Genomic DNA, 19,349 nt, shown 5'->3' with positions numbered 1-19,349 from the left:
GGGGTGGGTCCCTAGTGAAACACCACCTGCAAGCCAGGGATAGCCTGAAGCTTTGAGATTGGGCTTCCAGTTCCAGGTGAAGTCCTCCACCAGGAGTGAGAACTTCCTTGGTGCCTTTTAGTCAATCAAGTGGTGCTTTAGCCAGGCCCACCCATGGACCAATCAGCATACACTTCCTCCTGCCCATGGATCAATCATCACTCACTTCCTCCATTCTGAGCCCATAAAAAAACCAGGACTCAGCAGGTTCAGACACTCATTGGGACCACCTTACTGCTGATAGGAGATACCTACTTTGGTCTCCTCTCTGCGGACAGCCTTTTGGTCACCCAGTAAAGCTCTTCTCCACTTTGCTCACCCTCTAGTTGTCCATGTAACCTCTTTCTTCCTGGAAACTGGACAAGAACTCAGGACTGCCAAATAACTGGCATGAAAGGGGCTTTAACACATTCCTGGCTGGCTCACCAAGCTGTGGGTGATAATATACTCCCAGACCGTGGGAGTGAAAAGTGGTGACCCTTCTGGGGGCCTAGACTTCAGGATTCCCTGAGCCAGAGCTGTAATACTATAGCCCTGTCACTCTCTGCTGGTGCTGGGTGGCTGACCCACACAACATGAAGCAGTGGTGAGGCTGGACCAGTCCAGGAGCCACTGGCCAGAGCAGGGTCATGAGACTGAAATAGCTGTAACAGAAATAGTCCCGCAACAAACCCATCCCTTCACTTGCCATGCTGCAGATGACAAAAAGAAGAAGGACAAAAGAGCTGCAGCCTTTCTGGGAGCTCAGACCTCAGGGCTCCTTGAGCCAGGGATGTGACATGCCCTAACACACTCTTTGGGGCCCTGCAGTTCCTGGCATCTCTGAGCTTTCAGGCACCACCACATTTCCCTCATTCAGATGCTGGTGCCTGCAGTGGAAGTTGCTTGTGGTATGTCTGGTCCAGCCACAGCTTCACACAGAGCCATCGCCTCTGCCAGTGCCTGAAGCTGCCTGCCCCGCTGCAGCAGCTGACATGCATGACTGTGCACAGTGGCCGGAACCCACACTCAGTCACTCACACACCACTTGCTGCTGTGTGCCTGGCTTGCCCTTGGCAGGTGTGGGATCCAGGTCAGTAGTGTGAGCCAGGTGCAGCCTGCTGGGCCAAGAAGGTGGAACAAGCCCAGTGGGCATGATCAAAACTCAAGCAGAGGCACCACCAACCACAGAGGTTTCTGTCTGGTGAAGCAGCACCCAAAGGATCCTGTGACAGTATGTTGAACCATTCTTGCAGCCCTGGATTTAATACCATTTGGTCATGTTAATAATCTTTTGTATGCCGTGTTAAATTCAGTTTGGTAGAAGTTTGCTTAGGATTTTTGCATCTGTATTCATCAAGGGCTCTTGGCCCACAGTTTTTTTTTTTTTTTTTTTTTTTTTTTATATAGTTGGTTTTGTATCAGGGTTAGCTGGCTTCATAAAATAATTTTGTAAGTATTTCTTCCTCTTTATTTTTTATTTTTTGGAAGACTTTGAGAATTGTTATTAGTTGTTTAAAAGACTGATAGAATTCAGCGGTGAAGTGATCAGGTTTTTGGCTTTTCTTTGATTTGAGGCATTTTATTACTAATTCAACATCCTTACTTGTTACTGGTTTCTTGCGAGTTTCTATTTCCTTCACAATTCACTCCTGGTAGGCTGTATGCATCAAATAATGTATCAATTTCTTCTATAATATCTAATTTGTTGACATATAGTTGTTCAGAATAGTCTTATGATACTTTGTATTTCTTTGTATCTGTTATAATGTCTCCTTTTTCCTTCTGATTTTATCTATTTGAGTCTTTTTTGGTTTTTCTTAGTCTAGCTAAAGGTTTCTCAATTTATCTTTTCAGATAAACAACTCATAAATTTGTTGATGTTTTATATTGTTTTTCTAGTCCCTACTTCATTTATTTCTACTCTAATTTTTATTATTTTCTTTCTTCTACAAAGTTTGTGCTTAGTTTATTCTTGTTTTTCTGGTTCCCTGAGATGCGACATTAAGTGTTTTATTTGAGATTCTTTTTTTCTTTTTTGGTGTAGCTATATGTTGCTATAAACTTCTGTCTTTGAACTGATTTTGCTGTGTCCCATAGGTTCTGGTATATATTTTTTTGGTCTCAATAAATTTTAATTTTTTCATTTAATTTCTTCATTGACCTATTGGTTGTTGAAGAGCATGTTGTTTAATTTCTATATATTTGTGAATTTCCTGAAGTGTCTCCTATTATTGATTTCTTGTTTATACCATTGTGGTCAGAAAAAAACTCGATATAATTTTAAAATCTTACATTATTCAAGAATTGTTTTGTGGCCTAACATATAATTTGTCCTAGAGAATGGCTCATGTGCAGTTGAGAAGAATGTATATTCTTCAGCTGTTGGATGGAATGTTTTGTATATGTCTGTTAGGTTCATTTGATCTAGAATGTAGATTAACTCGGATGTTTATTTATTTTCTGTCTAGATGACCTGTTCATTGCTAAAATTCTGGTGTTTAAATTCCCTACTATTATTGTATTGTTGTCTGCCTCTCTTTTCAGAAACATTTACATTTGCTTTATATATTTAGGTGCTCCAATATTCAGTATATATTTATAAATATAGTATCATCTAAATGAATTTACCCCTTTATTATTATATAATGCCCTTCTTTGTCTCTTTTTATACTTTTTAAAGTCTGGATTAGTTGCTATGGATATAACCACTCTTGCTCTTATTTAATTTTCATTTATATGAAATCTTTTTTTCTATTGTCCTTAAAGGTGAAGTAAGTCTCTTGTAGGCAGCATATAGTTGGTTCTTTTTGGTAATACATTGAGCCACTGGGTCCTTTGCAGAATATAATTTATTTAATTTAAAGTAATTACTATCTGATAAGAACTTACTACCACCATTTTATTAATTGTTGTCTAGTTGTTTTGTAGATTTTTCATTCTTTTCTTCTTCTCTTGCTGTCTTTTCATGCTAAGTAATTTCTATAGTGGTATGCTTTGATTTCTTGCCTTTTGTTTTTTATGTATTTTCTATTACTTTTGTTTGGTTGTTATTATGAGGCTGCCAAAAAGTTCTTATAGTTATAAAAGGCTATATTTAGCTGAAAATAATTTAACTTTAATTGCAAAAAAAAAAAAAAAAAAAAAAAATGCCCACCTCTACTCCCACACAACATTTTGAATTTTTGATGTCACCATTTTTACATCTTTATAAATTTCCTATTCTGTAAAACTTTACTGTGGCTATTATTAGTTTTAATTATTTTGTGCTTTAGCTTTCATGCTAAAAATATAATATATTTACAGATCACTGTTATAGTATTAGAGTATTCTGAATTTGACTGTATGCTTACTTTTCTAGTTTCATACATTCACATTTTCATGTTACCCATTTGTATAGTGTTCTTTCAGCTTGAAGAACTCCTTTTACCATTTCTTGTAAGACAGTTCTGATGTTAATAAACTCCTTCAGCTTTTGTTGTCTGAGAACGTCTTTATTTCTTTCTGAAAGATAGCTTTGCTGGGTACTGCCTTCTTGATTGAAAGGTTGTTGTTGGTTTTATTTTCCTTCAGCATTTTGGATATATCACCCAATTATGTCCTGCCCTGTAAGGTTTCTGCAGAGAATTTTCCACTGCAAAGTTCTACTCTGTGATCTTGCTCTGCTCCTCTCCACAATTTTAGTTTTTATTTGGAAAAATCACAAACAATTTTCTATGTACCTATTGTTTACAAACTGTCAGTTATTATTTTCAACAAAAAAATTTAAATGAACTTGTCAATACTGTAAATATCCTTTATTATGGACTGAAATGTGTCCTTTCAAAACTGAACATTGAAGCCCTTATCCCGAAGGTGATAATACTTGAAAACAGGACCATTAAGTAGACAATTAAGCTTAAATGAGGTCATATGGGAGGGACCCTAATCCAATAGGAATGGGGTCCTTATTTGATTAAAGAGAAAGAGAGAAAAAGAAATACCAGGAGTATGCAGAGACAGAGAAAATGTGATGTGAAAACAGTGAGAAGGGAGCTGTCTGCAAGCCGGAGAGAGAGACCAAACCAGAAACCAACCCTGAAAGCACTTTGATCTTGGAGCTTTTAGCCTCCAGAACTATTAGAAAAAAAAAAAAAAAAAAATTCTGTTGCTTAAGTCACTTCATCTGTGGTACTTTTCTTATGGCATTTCTAGCAGATAAATATACCTTTTCTTGCTCTTACACATGACATTCTCATTTAATCTGATAAGATATTTGTGAATATTCAGAGGGCACAGAAATAATTCAAGTTTGAATGTTATTTAAAGTGTTTTTAAAATTTACCCTTATTATATCTTTCCAAAAATAACACAAAATATAGAAATAAATGGTAAAACTTAAAAGCTCTAAAAACTGATTGAGTATATTACAACTTTTCAGTCTAAAAATAATTTTTGTGTAAAAATCAAGGTTTTAGAAGGCACATTCTTTTAATACTTCAGTTATTTTAAACACTTTATAATCCTTTTTTTAAAAAAAATTATTGACAGTTACTTTAAATGGAAATCATTTCACTATTAAGCAGATAATTGGTGCCCTTTGCTTTCAGAAGTAATCAATTTTAAATGCAAAAGAAATTACTAGATAGGTAGCCTTAGAATATTCTGTATCAATTCAAAAATTATCTAGAAGTGGAAAATGCTGGTCAGGAAAACCTTGATGATTAAAAGTTCATCAAGGTTAACAGAGTTACTATGAAGTAATATCTAATTCCAGTCAGTAAATTACAAATCTGTATCTCAGAATGTATCATAAAATAGAATCCAGACTCATACTCTTAGGCACAACATTTTTCCTTTTAACTTTATGGTCTAATTTTATATATGAATTATAAATACATTGTGCATACGATATGTTAAGGATATAATATGATCTATAAATTTAAGTTTTCAATATTGTGTAGGTATATGAATTATTAAAAGCTTGCCCCCCCCCCCCCACAGGTGGCTGAGTCAGGAGAATCACTTGAACCTGGGAGGCAGAGGTTGCAGTGAGCTGAAATCGTGCCAAAGCACTCCAGCCTGGCGACAGAGTGAGATCCTGTCTCAAAACAAAACAAAACAAAAACAAAACGTGCCTCCCTTAGTAATATAAAAAATAATATGCAAAAAAATTTAGCATTTAAATGCTTGAACAATAATTCATACCAGTAATCCCAGGATTAAACTAAGAATTGCTAGGCTTCGTTGCCGTAGATAGAGTCTTTTACTACTAGAAGTCTTTTAAAAGAGCATATATTTCCACAAGAAATAGAAATTAATCAAATATAGCTTTAAGTTTAAGTACTGACAATATTCCATTTCAGATCAAGTCATTTATTCCATTATTAATTTGTAAGAAGGTAATACATACTAATCACATTCTGAACTCTTATATAGTTTATAATCTAATTTAAAGAATAAACACATATGCACATATACAAAAAACAGGATTTTATTTTATTTTTATTTATTTATTTTTGAGACGGAGTCTTGCTTTTTCACCCAGGCTGGAGTGCAGTGGCGTGATCTTGGCTCACTGCAACCTCCCCCTCCTGGGTTCAGGCAATTCTCTGGTCTCAGACTCCTGAGTAGCTGGGACTACAGGTGCATGCCACCTACACCTGGCTAATTTTTGTAGTTTTAGTAGAGACAGGATTTCACCATGTTGCCCAGGCTGGTCTCAAATTCCTGACCTTAAGTGATCCACCCACCTCATCCTCCCAAAGTGCTGGGATTACAGGTGTGAGCCATTGTGCCCAGCCCAAACAACAGGATTTTAAAGAAGACCATGGGGAGATTTTGGTTAGAGCTGAGTTGTCATGCAAAGCCTTTTTGAGAAAGTGACATTTAAGCTAAGAACAGAATAGTAAATAGAATTTGAAAAGAGAAAGAGGGGAAGAGATTTATCAAAAGGAAGAACATTTGAGAGTGTTTTATAAATTTGAAATGAAGAAAATAACAACAGATTAAAGACAAAGAAGAGAGTGAGTGGGAAAATAGGTGAGGGTCAGGTAATCATGTTCTTGCAGTCATGTCAAGTAATTTGGATTTATTTTCTAAAACCAAGGGGAAACAGTGAAATATTTTAGGAATGATAAAATAAATGTATTTTAGCAACTCTATAAATTTTCCCACTGGTATAATTTACTGAGATAGAAGAGAAGTGTTTCAAATGTTATTTTTCTTTTTATGTAAATTTGGGATCAAGGGTTCAATTACAGTCATGTTAATATTGGGATGACTCTAATAAATCAGTATTGAAAGCTTATTTTTAAAGTGATCTATCATAAAGGTCTGGATAATTTTTAAAATTACATTTTGTTAGTATTAAATTAAATTATCTTTGGCCTAAAGCTGCCTTTGTACTTTAAATTCATACATAGCAAACTGCAGTATAACTTAGTATGTAAATAAATTGCTACCTAACCTAAGAGTATATTCTTCTAACAAATAGCTGAATCTCAGCCAATCACAGCAACTGAGTTTCAGCCATTTATGGGATGCCAATTGATCTTTGTCTAACAAGGCAAATGCCAAGCTGTAACCAATCAAGCTGTTTCTGTTGTCATTTCCTTATTCTTTCTATAAAGACAGCCTGCCCAGGTTGTTAGGTGGAGCTCTTGGAATCTTTCCTGGTTCTGAAGAATGCTGCCTGGTTCACGAATTGTTCTTTTCTCAGTTAAACTCTGCTGAATATAATTTGTCTGAAGTTTGTTATGTTAACACTGGTAATCAGAAGAGGAAGAAATTAGTTGAATAAATGGTTTAGATATAAGAAAGAGGCCTTCAAAGATCTGCCAAAGAAGGCTGAATATAAAATGGTTATCATGGTAAAAGGAAAACCAAGAGTGTGCAATGTCAGCAAAGAAAAGGAAAGAGAACTCTATGAAGGCAGGTTCAGCTCTCTCAATATTGCTGATAGGTCAAGCAAGATGAGTACTAAAACAATATTCTTGAATTTGGTCACTGATAGTAACCATGGAAAAGGAGTACCAGCAAAGAATTAGGAAATGGCTATATCAAAATAGAGTCAATGAGTATCTAAAAATTATATATAGATAAATTTATAAAGTTGCATTGAGAGACATTTATAAAAGCCTAAATAAATGGTTCAAAATATGATATTTTAATTATAGTTTACTTTAAAATATCTATAGTTTCAAATAACGTCAGTAAAATTTCACAGATTTTGTAAACTTTATCAATGAGAATTTTGAAACCTAAAAAAAAAGTAAATGTACAGACCAAAAAATCTGAAGGGAAGGATATGTAACTAGGGGGAACTTGACTTACCTGATAATACCATGAATTATAAAACTATAATAAATGAAAGATCATTAAAATAATATAATGATAAATGTATAACTCAACTGAGAAGAAAATATAAACCCTTTAAAATGTATACATGGAGGCTGGGCACGGTGGTTCATGCCTGTAATCCCAGCGCTTTGGGAGGCCAAGGCAGGTAGATCACGAGGTCAGGAGAATGAGACCAGCCTGACTAATATGGTAAAACCCCGTCTCTACTAAAAAAAAAAAAAAAAATTAGCCAGGCATGGTGACAGGCGCCTGTAGTCCAGCTACTCAGGAGGCTGAGGCAGGAGAATGGTGTGAACCTGGGAGGCGGGGCTTGCGGTGAGCCGAGTTCGTGCCACTGCACTCCAACCTGGGCAACAGAGCGAGACTCGGTCTCAAAAAAAAAAAAAAAAAAGAAAACAAAAACAAAAACAGAAAAAGAAAGCATACATTGATACTGGATCTGTTATACAGGTAGAACCACATATTGGTGGGAAATAAACAGAGTTCTTCAAAAAGATTATTGTGGTACAATACAGTATCCATATAGAAAAAAAAAATGACCACTCTTATAAAGTAAACAAAAATCAATCCTGGATGGCTGAAAGACTTAAACATAAAGCCACCACTGTAAAATATTTACAAAATAATACAGCATAGTATCTTCATGTTTTTTGAATAGGTTGAAACTTCCAAAACAAAGAGAAAAAGTGTTCATCATAAAGAAAAGGATTAATTTGAGGCTGCCTTAAACAGACTATTTTGCTTCAAAATAAATTATAAAAAGAGTTAAAATTTTAGCCATACTGTGGAAAGTGATACTTTTTCACAAGTTTAACCTAATATCTTAGTATCCAGAACATATAAAGAACTTCTAAGGATCAATAAGACAAAAACTAAACCTATTAGCAAAATGGACAAACAACTTGAACAGGCTCTTTACAAAAGAGGAAATACAGATGGCAGATAAATGAAAACCCAATGCTTAACTTCATTATTAATACAATAATTCAAATTACAACCACAGAGAAATACTGCAATACCCTCAAAAAATTGGAAAGAAAAAAAAGTTCATCAATCCAAAAGGTAGATGAGGAAATTGAGAAATAATGCCTCATGGCATTAAAATTGGTTGAAAGACTTTCAAGATAAGTAGATAGTATCAGAAAATTTAAGACATGTTTAGTCTGTGATGAGCAATTCCACTCAAATTAATTCCCAAGGAAAATCCATGCATATGTGAACCAGGAAACATGGACAAGAGTGTTCATGGCAGCTTTGCATAAACAAATGCTAAGAAACATCTCAATGGTTCCTCAGTACTAAAATCAGTAAATGAATTGTGATATGCATGTCACAGAGACACAAATGAATAAATTATGGTTATTCACAAAATGCATGAAAAACATTCTTTTAGAAGAGGAAGATACTGAATATATATGATTCAAATATATTAATAAATTATGTTAACTGACAAAATAATTTTTTAGTGATTTACAAGTCAGTAAAAAAGGCAAAAGCAAAACAAGTAAATATTTCTCATTAAAGTTAGGAGAGTAGTTATTCACAGTGCTAGTGAAGCTGGTAGTTGTCTTTATGTAGGACATTGAGAATCCTGTTATATTTTCTAACCAAGTTGGTGTTTGCTCAAGTGTTCATTTCACAACATTTTTTTAAACTGTGCATTTGTTCATATACATTTGTATAATTTTAATGCACTATTTTTTGTGTTAATGGTAATAATAATAACATGCACACAAAGCAGAATTACTGAAATGGTAATGACTCTTTGTAGAAGCTTGGATATTAATAGGAGCAGAACCATGGGGTATTCTGTCACAGGAAATAGAGTTGAGATTGATTCTGTTAACCTAGGTGATGTTCAAACACTTTATGGATGCAAAATGCCAGCCTTAAAATATTTTCAATTTTCACAAACTTGCTTGTTAACACCTTTCTTTACTTAATTATTGGGTAACATATCATCTTTTATCTTTACTCCTTTGAAATATTTTTAAAATTTCATTTACGTTTAATTTTTGTGCATAATAGTACACAGTAGGTACATATATTTGTGGGGCATATGGGATAATTTGACTTCTTGTTACAAAAAAACCAAATTATATCCTTTTAGTTATTTTTCAATATATAAGTATATTATTATTAAATATAGTCACCTTGTTGTTCTATCAAATACTAGATCTCATTAATCTTCATACTTTTAGAGATAATAGTTTGCATTTTAAAAGTTACTGTCTTCTAAATTTACATCGTATTTTAAAATATTCTTGATGATAAGTAAGCACTTACTTAAGCACAAAGATGTTGCTTTCAGAATTCAGAGCAAAAATAGTCACCAGTTAAATATATATAATATTTATATAATTGTACTTCATTTTTAAATGCAATAGGAAGGGAATAATAATACTATATAAGAGATTTTACAGATGATGCATACATTATATAGTAATAGTGAAATAAAAATGTTATTTCTTGCTGGAATTCATTTATGTCAATAAATATTATTTGACAAAGACTAGTTATTAGCTAAGGAAAGAACGAATATATTAATAATAACCAGCCACTTTGTGTTCTAACATCAACTGTCATAAAACCTTCCTTTAAACCACTTTGGATTACCAGTTATTTTATATCCTTATGAAGAGAAGAGAACTGGACAAAATTTATGATATAAGTTAGATGAATGATACAACCATAGAAAGAAAACAGAAATATATGCTTTATTCCTATGTGTTTATTTCAGATATGTTAAATTTTAGGTGTATTGAGACTATTGTTTTTGATCTTTGTGATTGCTTTGTTATCCAAAACAAAAAACACTTTGTGACTTCAAATAACTAAATCTATAAATAAATAAGATATTTGTCAGTATATATGTGTATGTTTATATGTATGTGTATGTATTATTGAACACTCATATAATAGAAAAACACTATTATCAGATTCCAGCATCTTGTGACAGAATCAGGTCTCTTTGCTTCTTGTAATTTCTGTTCCAGGGCTATGGCATTTTTATCTTGTGATTATTTTGTCTTTTGTATTTCTCTCTTCTTCCATGGATAGGAGAAATTCTCATGGGAAGGGATAAAATATGTCAGGTTAGTATCTTTACTCTGTGCTCACACTCTACTGCTAAATCACTGCTGATCCTGCCAAAATAAGAAACTAGTTCATTGATTTACAATATGAATGGCCTCTGTCTATTGGTATAAACACACAAAGTAGAGAATCTTGCAGGACTTCATAGTAAAAATCTTTGATGTAAGATGAATGACCTACAAAATGTGAGGAAATCTACTCCTTTCTCCACCTCAGTGATGTCTGTTTTGTGAGTAGATACATGATTTCTGCTCAAGGAATACAAAACAACCCATTTTCAGTTTCACCAAAATTTTTTAACAGTATCAAGAGCTCCAGGTGAATTACATTTTGGTGAATATGCCCAATGAGAGCACATTTCTTGACAAATGCCCAAAGTTTAATAAAGGGGTGTTTACGTTTGTATGTGTACGCAAACACACGGTACCTAGTTGAACTGTTTTCTTTCCCGCTGACTTTTTCTTAAGCAAATTCTATCTTGTCACTTACAACTTTACAGGAAAGATCATAAAAGTCACTCTGATTTTCATTTCTAAATATTATTAGAGTTATTTCAATAGTGAGCTTTGATCTCTAAAATTTACCTTCTTCTACTTTTCAATATTACAACCTAATTTAGCCTAAACTGTCCTTTAACTCACTAAATATTTAAAAAAGAATTTCTGATCTGCATTTATCTGACAAGGTGATGCATCCTTTTGAAGTTTTGTCTTCCATCACATCATGATGGTCTGTCACTCATGTGACAAGGGGTTTAAGATGAATGGAGTTGAGGAGAAAGGTCAAATAAAATGCACTGCCAGACTCTGGCATGACAAAATCCATCAAATAAAAGAGCAAAACCCCTTTAGCCTGTGAGCATTCGATTACAAATTGTCAAATGTTCATGATAATCTAAACTTCTGAGATGAACTCAAAGTGAATATTGGCTTCAAATTGAAGAATGGCAATAAGTTAGTTAAAATTAAATTGAACTACAAACCTGTCACTTCCAAGCATTTCTCTTTTTAGATGGACACCATGCTAAATTCCATCTTCAGAATTTGGTTTTATTTCAGTACTGGATTTTTACTTAGATTTATAATTGAATGTTTCTAGTTAGAAAAATGCTTTAAGTGTGCTTAAAAGGCAGCATCAAATCCAACTCATTGATTTGGCAGATATGCAATGAACTCACACACCCAGCTATTAACATGTGGAGTTTTATATTTTGCTATGTTGGAGTTGGAGAGTTGGTGAAAAGTTCAGAGAAAACATAAATTTATATATTCTCAGGGGAGAAGCAATTGTATTCTAGTAGGAAAAAAAAAATGGTATGAATGGCCAAAGGGGCAAGTGTAATTGTAAATGATTAGGTTGATTTATTACCAAAGTTGAGTTGCTAAATTACATGTCAAAATTGCTTTTAAATTTTGTGTTATTCATTTGTTTTTTACCTCTTAACTATACAATTTGAAATTAACATCCACACAGACCTCACAAGGAATAGCTATTAACATCAGAAATCTAAGGTATTTAGTTTCTGTATGCAACTAAAACCCAATTCTGGGGGCTGGGGTGGTATCTTTTATATGAAACACAATATTGGGAAGTTATGTGAAGGCTGTAAAATAACATATATAAATAATATAGATATGTAGATTTCTCATTTTATGTTTATATAAATATGTCTAAGTGGGAAATGTAATATAGCACAAGGAAAGTGATTGAAAATATGTATTAAATCATGTTTATCATGAATTATAGTATGAATAATCACTCTTTAAAAACTATCCTTATTTGTTTATGGAGTCAATTAACTAATTTAAATTAAAATATAAAAATATTTTAATAAGAAGTACTATTAAGCCCAGTATGAATGAATTGAAACGAAAGTGTTAATTCTGTATTTGAGAAAAGCAAAAATGTAAATTCAGACATGAGAAATAAATTTTATCAAGCAGAATATAATTTAAAATTAGTGATTTTTTTAACTTGCAAAGAAAAAGTTAATTAGGGAATTTGAATGAATTTCTTTGGAATCACTGAGACAACACCTCCCCCAAGGAAAAAATTAAAAATAGGAAGTTTTCCATGTGCAATGGATCCTTTTTTTCCAAAGGATTACTTGTTTTTTGCTGACTGACCTTTTTCCGTGAGGGCTGTTACTGGGATTGATTAATTTAAAAAATTATGAATATATTACCCCAGGCCCCATGATTGGGTTTTAGTTGCATACAGTGACTTTTACGTTTTTTTTTTTAGGTAAACTCATTTGACTTTCTTTACATCTTAGAGTAACATTCTAGATAAGGCCTTAAGAAATGTAAAAACAATATTACTCTGAATTTTGTAATGAAATTATATCATACCTAAGAATTGGGATATTTTGATAAACTTTTACTGTCTCAACTTTTATGGCATGATCCTTTTTTGAGAAGAAAGCAATTATTTAAGGAATGAAGTGGGAGCCTGCTACTAGAGAAGCAGATAGACTTTCTAAATAAAAAAGTCAAAGAATTATTTCGAACTTGTGTATTGTGTATTTTTATTTTCAAATATAGAGGACTTCTCAGGTGACATTTTATCATTTTTGGGTATAGTTTAGAAAAGATAGTTTTAAGATACCAAATAATGAGACTGCAAGTAAAATTTCCAATAACATTACATTATTGAGGATGTGATACCACACCACAAAAAAAACTTTACAAAATAAAATTTGAAGAAAATTGGGTAATTTTTTTTCTCTTTTTGTGTTGCAACCTCACTGCCCTCATGCATTATTGTGAAGCTTTTACTTGTAAAATCTAACCAACACAGAAATTTTCAAGCACCGTATGGTTATTAATGAACTGATCAGAAAGTGTTTAACAAACATTCAATATGCAAAAAACTGCTCATTCTTATGAAACCGTTTCTGCAGCTCATTTGGGTATGCTGGCATCTTTGAATGACGAGAATTAAACTGCTCAAGTGCATGGTAGCAGCAATGAGCTGCTCTACTTGTAACTGAAATCATGCTGCACTGGAGTCGATAAACCAGGTGAATAATATCTCTCTAAAGTGATTGTCATTTAAGGATTTTATATTTCAAATGCTCAACCAACATATATGAGAGATGATGAACCAACGAGCACCTCAGTGCCATTTATATAAAATCATATGGAATATGGGAAAAGCAGGGTAGCCCATGTATCACATTACAACAAATCTGAAAATATTGACGAAGGGAGAAGGCCTCAAGCCCAAAGAAAAAAAAATAAAAATAAGAAGCACATATGATGATGATTCAAAGTACTCTATTCCAAGATTGGGCTGTTTAGGTTGTACCAAAAGTCTGTAAGAGATAAATATATGATTTTTTGAAATAAAACTATACCGCAGATTGTAGAAGGTTAACTTTATAGGGACAACAGACCATTAAATCATAGCTAACCGTTTTGTTCCAAGACTAAACACCTTGTTGTGAGACAATCAGTATTTCCAGTGCATAAAACAATCTGAAAGTATACAGAAATGTACAGTAAGTCATGTTTTTATGAATAAAATTCTTAATAAATAATTCACTACCCCAGTTAAAATTATAGAAAACCAATAGATTAATCAAAAGTATACATTATAAAATATCTTGTCTTTCAAAATACTCCTCAAGTGTTATGGAAATTTTTAAATGTTACTTATTTTATAAGTGATACATGGGTCTCTTGCAATATATAGTTAGCAGACTAGAAAGTTGTTTCAAAAGAAGATTACTTACCATTTTCTAAGATGATATTGACAATTATGATATTAATATATAGACCATGGATAGAGATACATGAGCAAATGGTGATTGTAACATGGCTAGAAAAAATGTTGAGGTGCTATTTTCTGCAAGTAAAAAAATAAAGTTTTAATGTAGAATATAATTAAAACTTTAATTAAAAATCCACATTAAACATAATATTAAGTGTTAGAAATTAAAAGCCATACACAAACACATCCCGATAATAAGTTATTTAGAATCATTGCTGATATTTATCCTAAAATGCAATTCTTATTCCTCAGGCTCCTAACTATTCATTCTTCTATTAAGAAACAAAGAGATCTTTATTATTAGGAGAGAAAATAGCCTTAAACACGAATAAAAAGCTTACCAGGATATGAATAATAATTAAACCATATCCTATGATATTGAGTTTGAGGCTTAAAATGGTTATATATGTCCCTTTGTAAAAGTAGGAGATGACTTACTATTGAGCAGAGTATATAATAATCATTTTGATTTATAAAAATATCTTCAAGTTCAGTAATAGTTGATGTTAACCCCAGACATGAAATCCAAATGTAGTAATCCGAACAGAGTCAGTGATCAATGACTATATCAAAGGTCAACAATTGATTTGTAAGAGCATATCTATCAGTAACCATTTTTCAAAAGTGATTTTTATGGACAATGACAGAGCTGATAATTTGTATGATGTAGTTTATAAATATTACACAGCTTTGTGCAAGGAGCAGTCTGTTTTGTTGTCTGGCCAGACCTGGGTCTTCTAGAATTCAGCAAGAGAGACTTAGAGCTACATTTCCTGTCAATTGTGACAAATAACCGTAATTTTTTTGATAAATTTAGTGACCTATGACAAATCCTATAAGATTATGACAAAACATGCATATTCCTTTGGTCATCAAATTTAAGGATAAAGCTTCTAAGCATAGCCAAGTAGCTGAAATGTGGCACTTTCAGAACATTCAAGGCAAAACTGAAAAGTATAGAAATTGGCTTGGAAAATGTTTAGAATGAAATATTAGGCAGACAACATTCTATTTCAGCCAATGCAATAAAATACTTTCACTGTGAAGAAAGCTGAAATGCCCTTTGAGTACATCTGGAAAAGAACACTTTGCTGAAGTCAGCTCATTTAAGATAAATCCTCTATTACCATGTTGGCATTCTAAATACATTATCCAAACACATGAAAGTAATTGATGTCTTAAGCTTTAGGTGAAACCATAGGCAATGTTAAAAGCAAATAATGGATATGGCCTCGCCAGTGGGTATGATAACTGTTAGCTAACTTGTTTGGTATGACTTGGTGCTCTTGTGCATCATGTCTTGTATTTTTAGTGACTTGTGAGAACTTACCCCTTGGAGGTTTCATCAGAAGACAGAATGATGTTGTGATCTCATAATGAAGATGTTATGTTTAATTCATAAGTGCCACAAGCAAGAGGAAAGTATGTATAGAACAATGCTTCTAAAGAGCTACATGAAGCTGACTGGAGACTAGAGGAAAATATTCATGATTCCCATATGTTTACTATACAATGGATTTCTGAAAAAAAAAAAAAAAAAGCTTGTACCCAGCATACAGTGAAGGATTTTGCTTTCTGAGATGTCTTACTTTTAATTTAATAGATTTAAGGGTCTAATCAAATGTTCGGGTAAGTTTCATTATTATCCTAACATGCACAAAATATTTGAGATTGTTCATTAGTGAAGATAAAAGTGGCTATTAGTTGAAGTTCTATATAACATTTAAAATAATGTCATCGTTGTATTTTTGAACTGTTTCTCACTTTAGGACATGTTTTCAATAGACATCTAAGCAAATAAGGCCAACATCTGAGAGCTGTTGAAAAATTTTGCAATTCAAAATTCAACTAAATTAAAAATAATCAAAGAAACTACTTAAGTATTAACAAATTTGTTTCTGTGAAGCTAAAAAGAAGTATTTTCATATAGGAAAAGGAGAAAGCATTTCTCACTAGTATACCTACCTGCACTATGAAAAATGGTCAAGCATGGAAACTTGAATATACAAGAAGAAATATAGAATCAGTAAAAGCAAATATGTAAGAAATATGAAGATTTTTTTCTCTTAATTTCCTCAAAATGAAACTATTTAAAGCAAATTATATTTAGCATTTACTGAATATAAAATACATGATAATGGTTGGAAAATAGGGAGAATGGAAATTTGAGCATCATGAATCACTTTTTTAAAATTATCTTTTTTTGAGACGGAGTCTCGCTCTGTTGCCCAGGCTGGAGTGCAGTGGCCGGATCTCGGCTCACTTCAAGCTCCGCCTCCCGGGTTCACGCCATTCTCCTGCCTCAGCCTCCCGAGTAGCTGGGACTACAGGCGCCCGCCACCACGCCCGGCTAATTTTTTGTATTTTTAGTAGAGACGGGATTTCACCGTGTTAGCCAGGATGGTCTCGATCTCCTCACCTCGTGATCCGCCCGCCTCGGCCTCCCAAAGGGCTGGGATTACAGGCGTGAGCCACCGCGCCCAGCCTCATGAACCACTTTTACAAAATTGACATTAACAGAATATTGTACCCCATACCTGCAGAACACACAGAGGAGAGCAGATGAGATTTTTACAATGATAGACCTTATGCTGCACCATAAATCTCAATAAATTTCAATATAATTAAATATTGCAGGGCATATTTCTGACTACACTATATATGAATTAGGTATTAGTAATCAGAAAATATTTTACAATGCCTAATACTTGGAAATTAATATATTTCTTTAAAAATTCTATGAGTTGAAAAAAAAAACTCAGAAGATAATTACACACAAAAAAATTCAACTTGAATTAACAACACAAATTCAACCTGAATTAACACCACAAATCTAACAGTTTGTGGAATGCAGCAAAAGCTAGGTTTGAAGCAATTGTGGATCTTAAACGCTTATATTAGAATAGAAGATTTAAAAATTAACAAGCAAACAGAGTTCCTTAAGAAGCTGGATAAAAATAAACTTCATAAAAATAGGCAGAAGGAAATAAAGATAAGTACCAAAATGAATAACATAGAAAACAGACAAATAATATATAAAATTAACAAAGTCAAAGTTGATTATTTGGTGAGATTAATGAAATTGATAAACTCTTAGAAAGGCTAAATGAGGAAAAGAGAGAAAATTTAAAAATTACTGATATCAAAAGAGGACACATTCTTACCAATTCTACTAACAATAAAAATATATTAATACAATATTAAAATAACTTTTTGCCAATTAATACAACTTAGACAAATCATTGAAGAAAACAAATTACAAAAACTTAAATTTACAGAAATAGATAATTTGCACAGAAACATGGAAATCTAAAGCATCAGGTTAGAATCCAAAATTTTCTCCAAAAGTAAATTTAGGCACAATTGTTTCATTGTGTATAATTCTATTAACCATTTATAGAAGAAACAATACTGATGTTATAAAAATTCCTTCAGAAAGTGGAAGAGGAGAGAACTCCCCAAATCTGTTTTATGAGGCAGTCTAAATCTTTAAACCAGAACTTGACAAATGCATTACAACAGAAAAAATTACTGATCATTATTCCTCGTGAACACAGACCCAAAAATTCTTAAGAAAATATGATCAAATTGTGTCCAGCAATATATAAAAAACCATTAGAAACATGTGACCAAGTGGAGCTTGTTCAAATAATGCAGTCAGATTAACAATTATTCATCAACTTATGTAAATCACTCTATTGTCAGGATAAAGGAAAAAGAGGCAATATGATAAATTCAACAGATGTCTAAATAGCAATTTATTAAAATCAATGCTCATTCATGATCAAATAAAACCTCAGATATCTCAAAATAGCATAGAATTTTCTCAATCTGTCCTAGGTCATTACGGAAAACCTACAGCTGATCTACTTAGTGGTGAAATATTGAACACTTTGCCTCTAAAATCACAAAATGGAAGGTGTTCTCACTCTTATGATTTTTACTCAATAGTTTTGAGAATTCTATTTGATATAATAAAGCAAAATAAATAAATAAGTAAATTATCAGAAAGGAAAAAGTATAGCTGCCATTATAGTCAGACAACATTACTGTGTACCTGAAAGATCCTATGAAATATGCAAAATTAAAAAAAAAAAAAAAAAAGAACCAAAAGGGAATTTAGCAACATTCAGGACACAAGGTATGGTCGGGGAAAAAAAAAAAAAAAAAAAAAATCAGTTGTATTTTAGTAGAAATCTGGAGACAACACATTTCAAAATTCTATTAAACTAGCCTAAAAAAAAAAAACAAATAAATACAATGAAAGTTAGCAGAATTTCTATACTGAAAACAAAAAATCTTGTTCAGAGAGACTAAAGGAGTTTAATCAGAGGCATGAAACTTCATACCCAAAGAGATTCAATACTATAGTATATCAATAGCGTACAAGTAGGTGTCTAGGTTTATCTCAATCTTAATAAAAATTCTAGCAGGTTTTTTTTTTTTTCTTTTTTTTAGACGGAGTTTCGCTCTTGTTGCCCAGGCATGATCTCAGCTCATTGCAACCTCCACCTCCCGGGTTCAAGTGATTCTCTTGCCTTAGCCTCCCAAGTAGCTGGGATTACGGGTGCCTGCGCCACCACACCCAGCTAATTTTATGTTTTTACTAGAGACAGAATTTCTCCTGTTGGTCAGGCTGGTCTTGAACTCCCGACCTCAGGTGATCCGCCCGCCTTGGCCTCCCAAAGTGCTGGGATTACTGGCGTGAGCCACCGTGCCCGGCTTCTAGCAGGTATTTTTCTTTTGATAGAAACTTTCAGGTTGACTCTAAAATTTATATATAAATGCCATATGTGAATAAACTAAAAAATTTTGAAAATAGGGAGAGAGTTGTGATTTGGGGATAGGTAAATCTTTATCTCATATAGAACACAAACAGTAGTAACCATAAAACAACTGATAAATTACATTTCAAGAAAAACTTTTGCTCCTCAGAAATAGCATTAAATGAATAAGCAGGCAAGCCATACTGGAATAAAGTATTATCAGAAATGTATCTGGTAAAGAATTTGTATCCAAAATGTAGAAATAATTTTCAAAATTTAACATGAAAAATTGGAAATAAATTACCACAAATGGTATTCAATAGTAAAATAATGGAAAAAAGACGTGAACAGACA

The sequence above is a fragment of the Macaca nemestrina genome, chromosome 6 (genome assembly GCF_043159975.1).
Source record: "Macaca nemestrina isolate mMacNem1 chromosome 6, mMacNem.hap1, whole genome shotgun sequence".
NCBI lineage: Eukaryota > Metazoa > Chordata > Mammalia > Primates > Cercopithecidae > Macaca > Macaca nemestrina.
This window is presented reverse-complemented; position numbering follows the sequence as displayed.